Source organism: Protopterus annectens, chromosome 7.part0, assembly GCF_019279795.1.
Source record: "Protopterus annectens isolate FY-2018-M chromosome 7.part0, PAN1.0, whole genome shotgun sequence".
Lineage (NCBI taxonomy): Eukaryota > Metazoa > Chordata > Ceratodontiformes > Protopteridae > Protopterus > Protopterus annectens.
Genome location: NC_056739.1, coordinates 104,579,888 through 104,594,289, shown reverse-complemented (window position 1 = coordinate 104,594,289; position 14,402 = coordinate 104,579,888). Strand labels below are relative to the sequence as shown.

The 14,402-nt window shown below is 44.2% G+C and overlaps 1 protein-coding gene across 3 annotated transcripts in view; it reads left to right on the top strand.

Moving 5' to 3' along the window:
- The window catches only part of BRPF3 (bromodomain and PHD finger containing 3), a 1,617,494-nt gene that overhangs the window by 1,408,713 nt on the left and 194,379 nt on the right, over positions 1 to 14,402 (top strand). The gene's annotated exons all lie outside the window — the stretch shown is intronic.

Here is a 14,402-nt window from a genome sequence, read left to right as displayed (position 1 = left end):
CCTTGAGAGTGGTTTTCCTGGGTTGTCTATTAGATACCACATTGCATACAGATGTTCTTCGTGTTTCACAGTTGCAGTCATCACATTTGGGTTATCTGCCTGGAGGTAGCCCTCAGCCGGCCTAAATACCAGAGTCTTCGGATTTCTGCATCGAATGCTGTTGCTTCTTCCATGACGTCAGGTCGTCAGGGGTATAAAACATGCAGCCGACGCCATTACATCAATCTTTCTTGCCGTGCGGTGCCCGAAGCAGAAGCAGTTCGCAAGTGCCGGTCAGCCGACTCCTAAAAATTTTTGGTTTTGAGTTTCAGACCTAAAGTCTTCAAAAAGATAAGTACCCCATTGGAGATCCTTTTTTCTTGCTCTAACCAATGTCAGAAAAAATTAACAATGGTCTTGCCTGTGGAAAGCAAATACCTCATAGAGATTTTCATTCTTACTGCGTCACCTGTATAGGCCCAGACCACTACGTCCCTCGGTGTCGGTTTTGTGCCTTGTTCAACGCCCAAACAATTCGTCGTTGGGCTATTTTTGTAGCTAAATACTTTCGTTCTCAAGCTCCGTACTCCGAAATGGCTTCGTTAAGTCACCTGACTACCAATCTACCGAAAAACGTAAGGATAAAGACAGACCGTATAGGTCCAAAACTTCCAATAACTCTTTCGATAAGCTAGTCCCCAGTTAGCCAGTACTCAGGTGCTTTCGCAGCCCCTGATGCCTGCTACTACAGATTCACAGGCCTCTGCTGAGACCCATTCGGAGTCTGGTATGCCACGAGAAGCTTCTTCGACTATTGAACCTGTGGATGTCTCTACCTTGGATGGGTCCGGAGCCGCTGTACAGGCACCGGCTTCTGAGGGTGTATTCAGGCCTACTGATTTTCATATTAAACAGACGACTTCATTTCAAGCTAAGAATACCAAATTCCTCAGGCCTAAAGCTCGCACTAAGCCTAGAAAACCGACGACCAATGCGCATTCTCAGGCCCACATGCCTCAAAAACAAATGATTAGAATGGCTGAAGACCTTATTTACCTTAATTAGGAGAAGCCAACCTTCCCCCTCTAAGATACCTAGAACTGATTTTCTTTCTTATTCTTCTGATCAGGAATCTGATATCTCTGCTCCTTCTGACTACCAGGATTTACCCTTATCTACTTATGAGGATTCTGATGCAGAGGATTCCATTCCCTCTGCTTCCCCTCCAGAAGATTTTTCTTTTGGTGAAACCTTGCATACCCTTAGGGAGCATTTCCGCTGGGAAAGCCAGGACTATTCTCAGTCCAAAAAGAGACTTGGGGAATTTTTAAACCTGCCTCAACACAGGCCTCTTGCTATACCTCCTGTTCTGGAGATTGTAGATCATGTTTTCTTGGAATCCAGCCTTAACCCAGACACTTTGCCTCCAGCTCCCAGGAAACTGTACTGCAGAGTACCTGACTCTCTCAAATTCCTTTTCAAGAATCCTACTGCGGATCCAGAGACCATTTCCCAAGGACCAAAAGGCATTAAGGCTACTACTGCCAAAAATCCTACCCCTTCTTATAGGGATTCTAGAGCTTTAGACAGATGGGGTAAGAAGGTATATACTTCTGCTACTTTGGCCATTAGGGCTTCAAATTGCCAGTTTCATATGTTAAAGTATCAGCAGCATATTATGGGATTAATTAAACAGTTGATTCCTGACTGTGCTGAACACAAAGATTTGCAAGAGTTAATACATTCTGCTGACCAAGTAGGTAAACATACTTTGCAGTGTGGTTTTGATGGTTTAGAAGCATCTTACAGGGCTGCTGTCACTGGGTCTGTACTTAGAAGGCATGCTTGGGTTATGGAACAAAACTTGCCAGATCATGTTAAAGCTAAATTACTGGATGCACCCTTAAACCAAGAGCGCCTTTTTGGCAACAAAGCAGAAGAAGTCCTCAAAAGGATGGAGGAAAAAGCTAAATCTATGTAAACTGTTGAAGATTTCTTACAAGTGCAGCCACCTAGAATTCAGTAGGCAATGGCATTCAAAGAACTGGTCCTTTCCAATATCCTCCAGGCCTTCAGTCCAAACCCAGGAGCAGCAGACCACCAAGACTTCAATCTCAGGCAATGCACAGATCTAAGCAGTGGTGGGGGGGGACGACTTCCAAAGCAGGAAGTAGTAAGCCACCTCCCTATGGAAAAATGGCACAATGACTTATCCTTAACTCTACCAAGCCTTGCTCAACTGCTTGCTCCCTTAGTAGGAAAGCTCGCCCTGCATGCAAAAAACTGGGAACTCATTACCCAAGACAAATGGGTTTTAAAACATAGTTTCCCTAGGATACAGATTCCACTTCCACTCACTCCCAACCCCAAGTGGATGGCCAGACCTCCCCCCAAACCAGTGGGTGCAGGACCAAAAACAAGTGCTCTCTCTTTCCTCAGTATCAGGGCTATTCAGTCTGTCCCAGCAGAACAAAGGGGACAAGGTTTTTATTCAAGACTGATGTTCTTCGTCTTTCACTGTTGCAGTCATTACATTTGGGTTATCTGCTTGCAGGTAGCCCTCAGTTGGCCTGATTAACAAAGTCTTGGGTCCTGCGTCGGTTGCTGTCCCTTCTTCCATGACGTCAGGGGTATAAAACATGCAGCTGATGCCATTACATCAGTCTTTCTTGCCGTGCAGTGCCCGAAGCAGAAGCAGTTCGCAAGTGCTGGTCGGCCGACTCCTGAAATTTTCGTTTTCGAGTTTCAGAACCGAAGTCTTCAACTAAAGCTAAGTACCCCATTGGGGAAACTTTGTCTTGCTCCTTACCGATGTCAGTAAAAGTTGATAATTGCCTTACTTGTAGAAAGCAAATACCTCATAAATATTTTCATTCGTACTGTAGTCCTTGCCTAGGCCCTGACCACGACGTACCTTGCTGTCGGTTTTGTGCTTTATTTAATCAGCGCACTATCCGTCGTCAATATATTTTCACCTCTAAATATTTCAGTTCTCGGTTTAATTATCCAGAAATGTCGTCGGTTAGCCATCCGACTACCGGGATTCCAAAAAAATGCAAAGATAGACAGAGACATGCCGCCGAGGTCCAAAACTGCCAACGATGCTTCTCCTAAGCCAGGTGCCAGTTCGCCGGTTTTGCAGCCTCTGATACCCGCTACTTCTGATTCGCAGGCCTCTACTGAGACCCATTTGGAGTCCGGTATGCCGCGAGATGCTTCAACTATGGAACCCGTGGATTTCTTTACCTTGGATGGGTCCGGAGCTGCTGTGCAGGCACCGGCTTCTGAGGGTGTATTCAGGCCTACAGACTTGCATATTAAACCGACGCCTCCTTCTTTACTTAGGCCTAAATCCCGATCCATGCCTAAAAAAACGACTCCCAGGCCACATGCTCAGGCCTCTATGCCTAAAAAACAAATGATAAGAATGGCTGAAGGATCTAATAACTCTAGTCAGGGGTACACAACCCCCCCCCCCCCCATTTTTAAGAAGCCTAGGACTGAAGTTGATTATGAATCTTGTGATCAGGATTCTGTTTTTTCTGATGATCTGGATTTGCTCTTATCTACTTATGAAGATTCTGATGCAGAGGACTCCATTCCCTCTGCTTCCCCTCCTGAAGATTTTTCTGTTGGGGAAACCTTACCAGAGAGCATTTCCACTGGGAAAGCCAAGATTTTTCTGATTCAAAAAAGAGGCTTCGGGATTTCCTTCTCCTACCTCAGCATAGGCTTTTAGCTATTCCTCCTGTAGTAGACATTGTTGATGATGCTTTTTTGGAAGTTAATCTGGCCCCCGATTCCCTGCCTCCTGCTCCCAGAAAACCTGACAGATACTACAGGGTCCCTGAGTCCCACAAGTTCCTTTTTAAAAATCCTATTGCAGATCCAGAGACTATTTCACAGAGGCCCAAGGGCATTAAGGCTTCTACTGCTAAAAATCCTACCCCTTCTGATAGAGACTGCAGGGCGCTGGATAGATGGGGTAAAAAGGTTTACACTTCTACAACCTTGGCCATTAGAGCTTTAAACTGCCAGTTTCATATGTTAAAGTATCAGCAGCATGTTATTGGACTGCTTAAACATAAAATGATGTTGATTCCTGACTGTGTGGAAAATAAAGAATTACAGGATTTAATGCATTCTGCTGAACAAGTTGGAAAACATACTTTGGAATGTGGTTTTGATTCATTAGAGGCCTCTTTCAGGGCTGCTGTTACTGGGTCTGTGCTCAGAAGGCATGCTTGGCTTAAGGAGCAATCTTTGCCTGATCATGTTAAAGCTATACTGTTGGATGCTCCTTTAAATCAGGACAGCCTGTTTGGCAACAAAGCTGAAGAAGTTCTTAAAAAGATGGAAGATAAAGTTAAATCTATGCAAACTGTTAAATATTTTTTTACAAGTTCAGCCTCCTAGGTTTAGTAGGCACTGGTCCTGTAAGAATTGGTCCTTTCCAGCCCCTTCCAGGTTTTCTCAAGCCAAACCCAGACACAGCAAAAACCCCAGGTTTCAGTCCCAGGGGACACACAACTAAGCAGTGGGGGGGCTCCACTTCCAAATCTGGGAATAATAAGACTCCCCCCTATGATAAACTGTCTCAGTGACTTCCTTTTAAAATTTCCAAGCACTTATCAACTGACTGCCCCTTTGGGGGGAAAGATTGCTGTTCATGCAAAGAATTGGGAACTCATTATCCAGGACAAATGGGTTTTAAATATAGTGTCCCAGGGATACAGATTTCACTTCCACACGTTGCCAACACCAAGCGGGTGGCCAGACCTACCCCCAAATCAGTGGGCAGAGGCCCAAAAACAAGTACTTTCTCTCTAAGCATGGGGGCTAGTCATCTGGTACCAGAAGAGGAAAAGGGACAAGGTATCTACTCGAGACTTTTCCTGGTACCCAGAAAAGACAATTCATGGCGTCCTATCCTGGACCTGTCTACTCTAAACACCTTTTTGGAGATTCCAAAATTCAAGATGCTGACTTCAGTTACTTCCTATGCTAGGCAAAGATGCCTGGTTGGCAACACTAGATTTAAAAAAAGCATACCTGCACATCCCAATCAGGGAATCTTGCAGAAGATACCTATGCTTCAAAGCAGGCTACACGTACTTTTGAATCATCTGGCCTTAGTACAAAGGGTTCTAACTTGTCTGGGGTACACCATAAACAAAAGGAAGTCACACCTGGTAACTGTCAACAAATTATATTTTTGGGAGCAAGCTTTAATACAACTTCCCAGATGGCTTACCTCATGCCAGAGAAACAAATTCATTTGACAACCTACTTCAAACAAGTGGCCACAAAAACCCTGCTATCTGCACGACAAATACTGCAAGCCTTGGGGTTCATAGCCTCCTGCATCCTTCTAATTACATATGCAAGACTGCATATGAGGAAACTGCAGTGGTATCTAAAAAGCCTATGGTGTCAACATTCTCAAGACCTGGAAACAGTGATTCCTATCATACCTTGCCTATGTCTAGAGTTCCTTTGGTGGGCAGAGGCCTGCCACCAAAACAAGGGACTACCTTTCACACCACCCCCTGCCGCCCAAACCCTAACAACAGACGCATCAGACTATGCATGGGGGGGGGGCTCACCTGGCAGGGAAGAGCATTCAGGGCAAATGGAACCCAAGTCAAATGCACCTGCATATCAATCAAAAAGAAATGTTATCTGTACAGAATGCTCTGACAGCCTTCAAGGACCACATTCTTTCAGGACAACTAGTGGTAAAGACGGAGAACACCACTGTTATGTGGTACATAAACAAGCAGGGGGTACACATTCTTACCCACTCTGTAGACTAGCCATGGCATTGTGGAACACAGCCTTGAGCTACCAAGTGCACCTACAAGCTCAATTCCTGCCAGGAAAATTAAATACACTGGCAGACGGACTAAGCAGAAACCTCATGGACCCACACGAGTGGAAACTGGAACCAAGGATTTTCAACATGTTGACAAGCAAATGGGGGAGCCCAGATATAGACCTGTTTACCTCTCCCCAGAACTACCAATTGGACACATTTTGCACAAGGACTCCCCGCAAACAAGCCTGGAAAGTGGATGCTTTGCTCTTCAGCTGGAAAAACCTATCCGTCTATGCCCTCCCCCCTCTGCCTCTGCTATCCAAAGTACTACTAAAAATCAAACAGGACAAACCAAGGATGATTTTGATTGCTCCAGACTGGCCACGCCAACACTGGTACCCCCTTCTGCGCAGTGTGTTACGGTTATCTCCATGGCACCTGCCTCAGACTCCTTCCCTCCTGTCTCAGCAGGAAAACCAGATTCTGCGCCCTCGGCTACTAACACTGAATCTTGCTGCCTGGCTAATTACGTAATCTCTACTTTACCATCCCTCAGCAAACCTGTGATGTATATCATTTTAGAGGCAAGGAGGCCTTTGTACTAGAAAATCGTATGCTGAAAAATGGAAAAGATTCTGTGCCTGGAACCAGTCTCAAGGGATGAGCACAGCAGCGTCCAATATACCTCAGATTTTACAATACTTAACTGAGATGCTTCACAAGGGCCTGTCTTTTTCCTCCATTAAAATCCATGCCTCAGCCATTTCACCTCATTCTAACACAGAACCTCCCCTCTTCTCTCATCAACTTCTCAAGCAGATCCTCAAAGGGGCCAAAAATTTGAGACCACCCAGGAGAGCTCCAACCCCAGCCTGGGACCTTAACTTTGTCTTGGAGAAACTAACTCTACCTCCTTTCGAGCCAGCTGCTACTGTAGACTTAAAATTTATTTCTTGGAAAACAGCTTTCCTTTTAGCAATCACTTCAGCTAGAAGGGTATCTGACTTACAGGCCCTTATGGCAGTGGAACCTTTCATCATCTTTCATGCGGACAGTGTGCCCCTCAGAACCAATCCATCCTTCATGCCCAAGGTGGTATCCAGTGTGGCTCTTAATCAGTCCATTCATTTGCCAACCTTCTTTCCCAATCCATAGAATAAAGGGGAATGGATACTGCATTCCTTAGATGTGCACAGACAACTTAGATCTAATTGGACAGGACTAAACCTCAAAGGAAATCTGAACAACTGCAGGTGGCATTTGCTGCAGGGGCAGATGGGGAAGGCCATTTCAAAGCAAACCATTTCTGCTGTAAGCACCATGGAAAACCTATCCCCCAGGGGATCAGACCTCACTCCGCCAGGGCTGCAGCTACCTCTACAGCCTTTCTCAGAGGCGTCCCTACCAGGGACATCCTAGAAGCTGCTACCTGGAGTTCTGCACATACTTTCACCAAGCATCATCATTTGCCAATTTTCTCTAAATCCACAGCTGGCTTTGCCACTGCAGTCTTGCAGGGCCTTATAGCTGGCCCTAATGCTATCTAAATTCCTCCTTCCAACCATAGCTTTGGGAAGCTACCCAAATGTAATGACTGCAACAGTGAAACACGAAGAACATAGTACAGCTGTGTACACTTGCCATAAATGTAGATGTTCGAGTGTATTCACTATTGCAGTCCTTGTTACCTTCCCTCCAGCCCCCTAACTTCTTTTTGCTATACCTCTACTTTCCTTTACTATGCTTAGCAGCCTTTTTGGTGTATTTGCTTTTTTGTTGGAGATATATTTGTGCTTTTATATTTAATTGCTTCCCATTAGGGGGGCACCTGACATCTGGGGCAAGAAAAACTGATGTAATGGCGTCTGCTGTATGTTTTATACCCCTGACAACCTGACTTCATGGAAGAAGGGACAGCAACCGACGCAGGACCCTTGACTTTGTTAATTGGGCCGACTGAGGGCTACCTGCAAGCAGATAACCCAAATGTAATGACTGCAACAGTGAATACACTCGAACATCTACATTTATGGTAAGTGTACACAACTGTACTTTCCTGGTTCCCAGAAAAGAAAACTCCTGGCGTCCTATCCTGGTCCTTTCTATTCTCAACACCTTTCTGGTGGTTCCAAAATTCAAAATGCTAACTCTTCAACAGCTTTTTCCTATGCTAGCCAAGGTCTAGACTTAAAAGAAGCTTACCTGCACATCCCAGTAAGGGAATCCTGCAGAAAATACTTACGCTTCAGGACAGGCTCCATGCACTGTCAGTTCTCTGCACTTCCCTTTGGCTTATCTGCTGCACCCAGGGTATTCATAAAGTGCCTAGCTCCGGCCATTGCATTTTGCAGGCAGAGAAATATTCAGATTTACCCATACTTGAACAAATTGCCTGATTCAGGCAGAGAGTCAGGACTTGCTATTACAACACCTGGCATTTGTAAAGAGACTTCTTACTTCATTGGGGTACACCATCAACGAGAAGAAATCACACCTATTACCCTGCCAACAGATCGTATTCCTGGGAGCAAGCTTGAACACAACTTCCCAGATGGCATTCCTCACTCCAGAGAAACAAGTTCATTTGACAACCTACTTCAAACTACTGGCCACAGAAACCCAGCTATCTGCAAGGAAAATCATGCAAGCCCTGGGGTTCATGGCCTGTTGCATTCTGTTAATTCCATATGCAAGACTGCATATGAGGAAACTTCAATGGTATCTAAAAAGTCTATGGTGCCAACAGGACCTTTAAACAATGATTCCTATCATTCCTTGTCTAAGGGCAGAGTTCCTTTGGTTGGCCGAGGCCTGCTACCACAACAAGGGACTCCCTTTCACTCTACCCCCTACCCCCTGCCACACAAACCCAAACAACAGATGCATCAGATTATGCATGGAGGGCTCACATGACAGGGCAGTGCATTCAGGGCAAATGGAACCAAACACAGATGCACTTGCATATCAATCAAAAAGAAATGTTAGTTGTACAGAATGCTCTGACAGCCTTCAAAGACCTTATTCTTTCAGGACAACTATTGGTAAAGACAGACAACACCACAGTTATGTGATACATAAACAAGCAGGGGGGAAGGCATTCCTAACCACTCTGCAGGCTAACCATGGCTCTGTGGAACACAGCCTTGAGCTACCAAGTGAACCTACAAGCTCAATTCCTGCCAGGCAAACTAAATTCACTGGCAGACAACTTAAACAGAAATCTCATGGACCCACACGAATGGAAACTGGAACCCAAAATATTCAAGCTCTTGAGGAACAAATGGGGCACACCAGAGGTAGACCTGTTTGCCTCCCCTCAGAACTACCAATTGAACAAATTCTGCACCAGAACTCCCCACAGTCAAGCTTGGATAGTGGATGCCTTGTCCTTTACCTGGGAAAGCCTCTCAGTTTATGCCTTTCCCCCGCTGCCACTCCTCTCAAATGTTCTACTAAAGATCAAACAGGACAAGCCAAGGACAATGTTGATTGCACCAGACTGGCCACGCCAGCACTGGTTCCCTCTTTTGCGCAGTCTGACAGTGCTACAACTTTGGTACCTGCCTCAGACCCCTTCCCTGCTGTCCCAGCAGGCAGGCCAGATTGTGCACCCTCAGCTTCAAACCCTGAACCTTGCTGCCTGCCTAATTCCCTGAGCTCACCTCCAGCAACCCTCAGTAAGCAGGTGCTGGATGTCATTCTTGTGGCAAAGAGGCCCAGTACTAGAAAATCCTATTCAGAAAAGTGGAAACGATACTGTTCTTGGAGCCAGGCTCAGGGGATGGGCACAATGGTGCCCAGCTTACCTCATATTCTAGATTATTTAACAGAAATGCTCCACAAGGGCCTATCTTTCTCTTCAATTAAGATTCATGCCTCTGCCATATCAGCACATTATAATACTGAGCCACACCTCTTCTCTCATCTCCTGCTAAAACAATTCCTTAGAGGGGCCAAAAATTTAAGCCCCCCCCCCCCCCCCGGAGAGCTCCCACTCCAGCCTGGGACCTTAACTTTATATTGATAAAACTCATTCTCTCCCCCTTTGAACCAGCTGATACAGCAGAGTTGAAATTCCTTTCTTGGAAAACGACTTTACTTCTAGCCATCACTTCAGTAAGAAGAGTGTCTGAACTGCAGGCCCTCATAGCAGTGGGAACCCTTCATTATCTTCCACGCAGAAAGGGTTTCCCTCAGGACTAATCCATCCTTTATGCCCAAGGTGGTGTCTAGTGTGGCTCTAAACCAGTCCATTCATTTGCCTACTTTTTTCCCTAATCCACAGAATAAAGGGGAAAGGATACTACTTTCTCTGGACGTACACAGACAGCTTAGATTCTGTTTGGGCACGACTAAGCCTCTCAGACAATCTAGCTGCTAATTAGCTTTGCTGCAGGGGCAGAGGGGAAGGCCATTTCAAAGCAAACCATTTCCAAATGGATAGCACATTGCATCCATTTCTGCTACAAACACCATGGAAAACCTACCCCACAGGGGATAAGAACACATTCCACCAGGGCTGCATCTACCTCTACTGCATTTCTCAGAGGAGTCCCTACCAGGGACATCCTGGAAGCTGCAACCTGGAGCTCTGTACACACACTCACCAAGTATTACCACCTGCCTATCTTTTCTAAATCCAGAGCTGGATTTGCCACAGCAGTCTTACAGGGCCTTATTGCTATCCCTAATGCTCTTTAACTACCTCCACCCTTCCTTAGCTTTGGGAATTGACCCAAATGTGATGACTGCACCAGTGAAACACAAAGAACATAGTACAGTTGTGTACATTTACCATAAATGTAGATGTTTGAGTGTAATCACTGTTGCAGTCCTGGTTACCCTCCCTCCAGCCTCCTGACTTCTCTTGACTTTTACCTTTTCTCCTTGTTTGACTTCTCTTGACTTTTACCCTTTCTCCTTGTTTGGCATGTATTATATCATGTGTATTTGCTTTTTGATGGGGGTGTTCCATACCATATAATTGCTTCCTGTTGTGGGGGCACCTGAAATCTGGGGCAAGAAAAACTGATGTAATGGCATCTGCTGCATGTTTTATACCCCTGACGACCTAACGTCTTGGAAGAAGCGACAGCATCCGACGTAGAAATCCGAAGACTCTGGTATTCAGGCCGGCTGAGGGCTACCTCCAGGCAGATCACCCAAATGTGATGACTGCAACAGTGAATACTCTCGAACATGTACATTTATGGTTAGTGTACACAACTGTACTTTTTTCCTCCCTCCAGACAGAATTTTGCAATAAAATAAGTAATTTCTAAAGGCTGTGGGTTTATGGCTTCTATAATTGTCATGGTCTCTCATGCCAGACTTCACATTAGAAAATTCCAAGTATATCTCCAGTCAGTTTGGGTTCAACACTAAAATTGTTTTAATCAACAGATTTCAATCATTTCTTGTTTAGCCGAGGAGTTTTTCTGGTGGGCCAGTCAGATAGATCTTAGTCTGGAAGTCCCACTTGTACAGCCTCCTCCTCTACAGAGCATTACAATGGGTACCTCAGACTTTGCATGGGGAGCTTGTTCGCTAGAAACCAGTGTTCAAGGTGTACAGAGCTCCTTGCACAAGAAAAGGTACATCAGTGTCAAGGAGGTGATGGTACTAATCATTGTTCTCAAGGCTTTTGACCGGTTACAGACTCCAGGTAGTCTATAGACTGAGCCAAACAATACCACTGTTAAATGATACTTAAACGTAGTCCTACATTCTTTGCAGAGTAGCCATGGCAGCTTGGGAAGTAGCCATTCAACACAGTCTCCAACTTCAGGCAGTTTATTTTTCCATCTGTTCTGAATATTATGGCAAATTCTGTAAGCAGATCCAGAACATACACTCATGAATAACTATTAAAAGAGATGTCTTCCCCCGTGTTACTCTTTAGTTCAGAGTTTCTCAAGTAGACTTGCTTGCATCAGTTCAAAATGAGCAACTGTCTCTTTTCTCCAGTGCACCTTGCAAACCAGCAATGGCAACAAGTGCCTTGTTGTTAACTTGGAAGGGGAAATTTCTTTGCCTTTCCACCCTTTCCTGTGATTACTAAAGTGCTTCTAAAGTTAAGAAGGAGCACTCTTAGGATAGGGCTGCTGACCTATTTCACCAAGAAAGTGTTGCTTTTCTGTTCTCAAGGAATTGGCAGGGGTCATTACCAGACATACCTGTCAATTGTCCGGATTTTTGCAGTGTCTAGATTTTTGCCTCCATATTTTGGTCTCTTTCTTAGAATATGTTGTATTTTGGGAAATCACTGAGGATTGAAGTCACCAAATGATGATATACTTGAGTTTTAGACTTCTTATCCTTCAGAAAATGCATGTTAATACAAATCCTGTTATTCTGACAACTTTCTAAGTGCAATATTTAAAATCTGTCTATTTTTGGACTTTTTTCCCCACTACAAGTTGAGAAGTATGGAAGAGCTGCGGTGGTGCAGTGTTTAGCGTTGTCATCTCACAGCAAGAGGTTTTCGCGTTCGATTCTCGGCTGGAGTACCTTCTGTGTGGAGTCTGCATGTCCTCCCCGCGGTCGAGTGACGTTAAAGACATGCTGGTAGGTGCGAGCATGAATGGGCATGCCTTCTTTGAAGGTTGGCCGTTGGGCTGGCAACTCGGCACCATAAAAATCTACTGTCAATCATGAGTGGACTGGAGTTCCGCTGTGGCGACCCCTAACTGAGAAAAGATGAAAGTCTTTTACAAGTTGAGAGGTATGACTTTTTTGGTGAATCTTCTTTCTCAAGACAAAGGTTCTGTAATACATCCAAAAGCTATAGACCGTGAAGCTGACAGTATGAATTATAGGATTTTGATTTCTGTCAAACACCAGTTCTCTCAGGACGTGCTGCAGAATTTTATTGGCTTAAGAAAACCTAACACAAGAAAGTTTTATATATCCAAGTAGAAAGGGTTTTCTATCCGGTGTCAAAATATAGAATAGAACCCCATTAGAGCAAGGGCATCCCTGGTCATTCAGTTTATTTGTAAGCTGCTTAAGTCTGATTTGTTATATACCTCTATAAATGTAGATATTCCAGCTTGTTTGCCTTTGGATCCTTCCTTATCTAACTCTAAGTCAAACTGTTTCTTAAGAGGGTCATCCACATCAGGTCTTCAAAAACAGAGTGGCGCCTCATTGGAACGTGAACTAAACATTAGAAGAGCTAACTCTTCCTCATTTTGAAACAGTTGCTAATTCCTCCTTGATGCTTTTGACCTAGAAAACTGCCTTGCTAATGGCCTTAACCACAGCTTGAAGAGTGCCTGAGTTACAGGCCCTTTTTATGCATTCCTCACTTTTTTTTTTCTTCATAAGGACAGAGTAAATCTTCAAACCGATCTTTCTTTCATGCTTAAAGTGGTTTTTGAATTTACACTTAATCAGTCTATCCATCTTCCTGCTTTCTTTACAAATGCTCAAAACTAGGAAGAAAGAATGTGTGCATTCTTTAGATGTGCATAGACACCTCAGGTTTTACTTGGAGAAAACTGAAGACCTGAGAAAATCTGATCAATTGCATGTTTCTTTTGCATGAAAGAAGATGGGCTTACCAGTGTCTAAACAGACTATTTCCAAATGGATGTGCAGTGCAGTTCTCTTCTGCTATTCAAATCATGGCAAGCAGTTATTTGGAATAGTTAAAGCCCTTTTTACCAAAATAGTAGGTACTTAAGGTGCTTTCATGCAGAGCATTGACTCTAAAACCATTCTTGAAGCATCCACTTGGTCTTCTGTCCTCAACTGCACAAAACACTACATACTGGATGTTCAGACTATGGCAAGAATTAAATTTGCTACGACTGTCCTTCGTGGTATCCTAAATTCTGAGGGAATCTACCTGAGCTGTGGGAGTCGTCTCAAATGTTAAGTATAGTGCAGCTGTAATCTAATGAAGAACATAGTACACCTGTGTAGCTAATTTGCCATAATGGTGAAAGTTTGGATAGGTCACTGTTGCAGTACCTGTAACATCCTTCAATCCCCATTTGAGGAATTCCTTGGAAGTTTTACCTTATATCAAGGATGGGACATCTCCTAATTTATTTCTTTCCCCCTCCCTCAAACTTCCACATATTCAAAATTCATCTTTGCTTTGCAGTATTCCTCTCGGGATTACATGTTACTTGGGAAGTTCTTCTGTCTAACTAATTCTGTATCAGGACAAGAAGGTTCTGGTAATGGCAGAGATGTATGTACCTGTTATACCAGCACAATGGCATATACCTCATGAGGGAGAGATCTTGAGATTAGCCAGACAGAGGGGACCTATGTGGAGAAAGTTGGAATGTTAAAGTACTGCAGCAGTGTTATGTTATGGTAAGTTGCTTATACATTCATACTGCTTTTGCTCTCTGTTCCCTCTGACTAGCTTTTAAGTAAATTACTCTTTCATCATGTACTGTAATCCGTGTTTAGATTGCGCAAATGATGCTGCAAGCTACCTGAAGGATGGTTCTACACTGCAGGCTGCTTTTTTGGTGTATTGTATTTGTCAAAAAAAAAATCTGCTGCTTACATGTAAATGTTCAAAAAATATATACAACACCACAGCAGGGAAGGAGGAAGGCAGAAAGGTAAAAGTGAAATGATA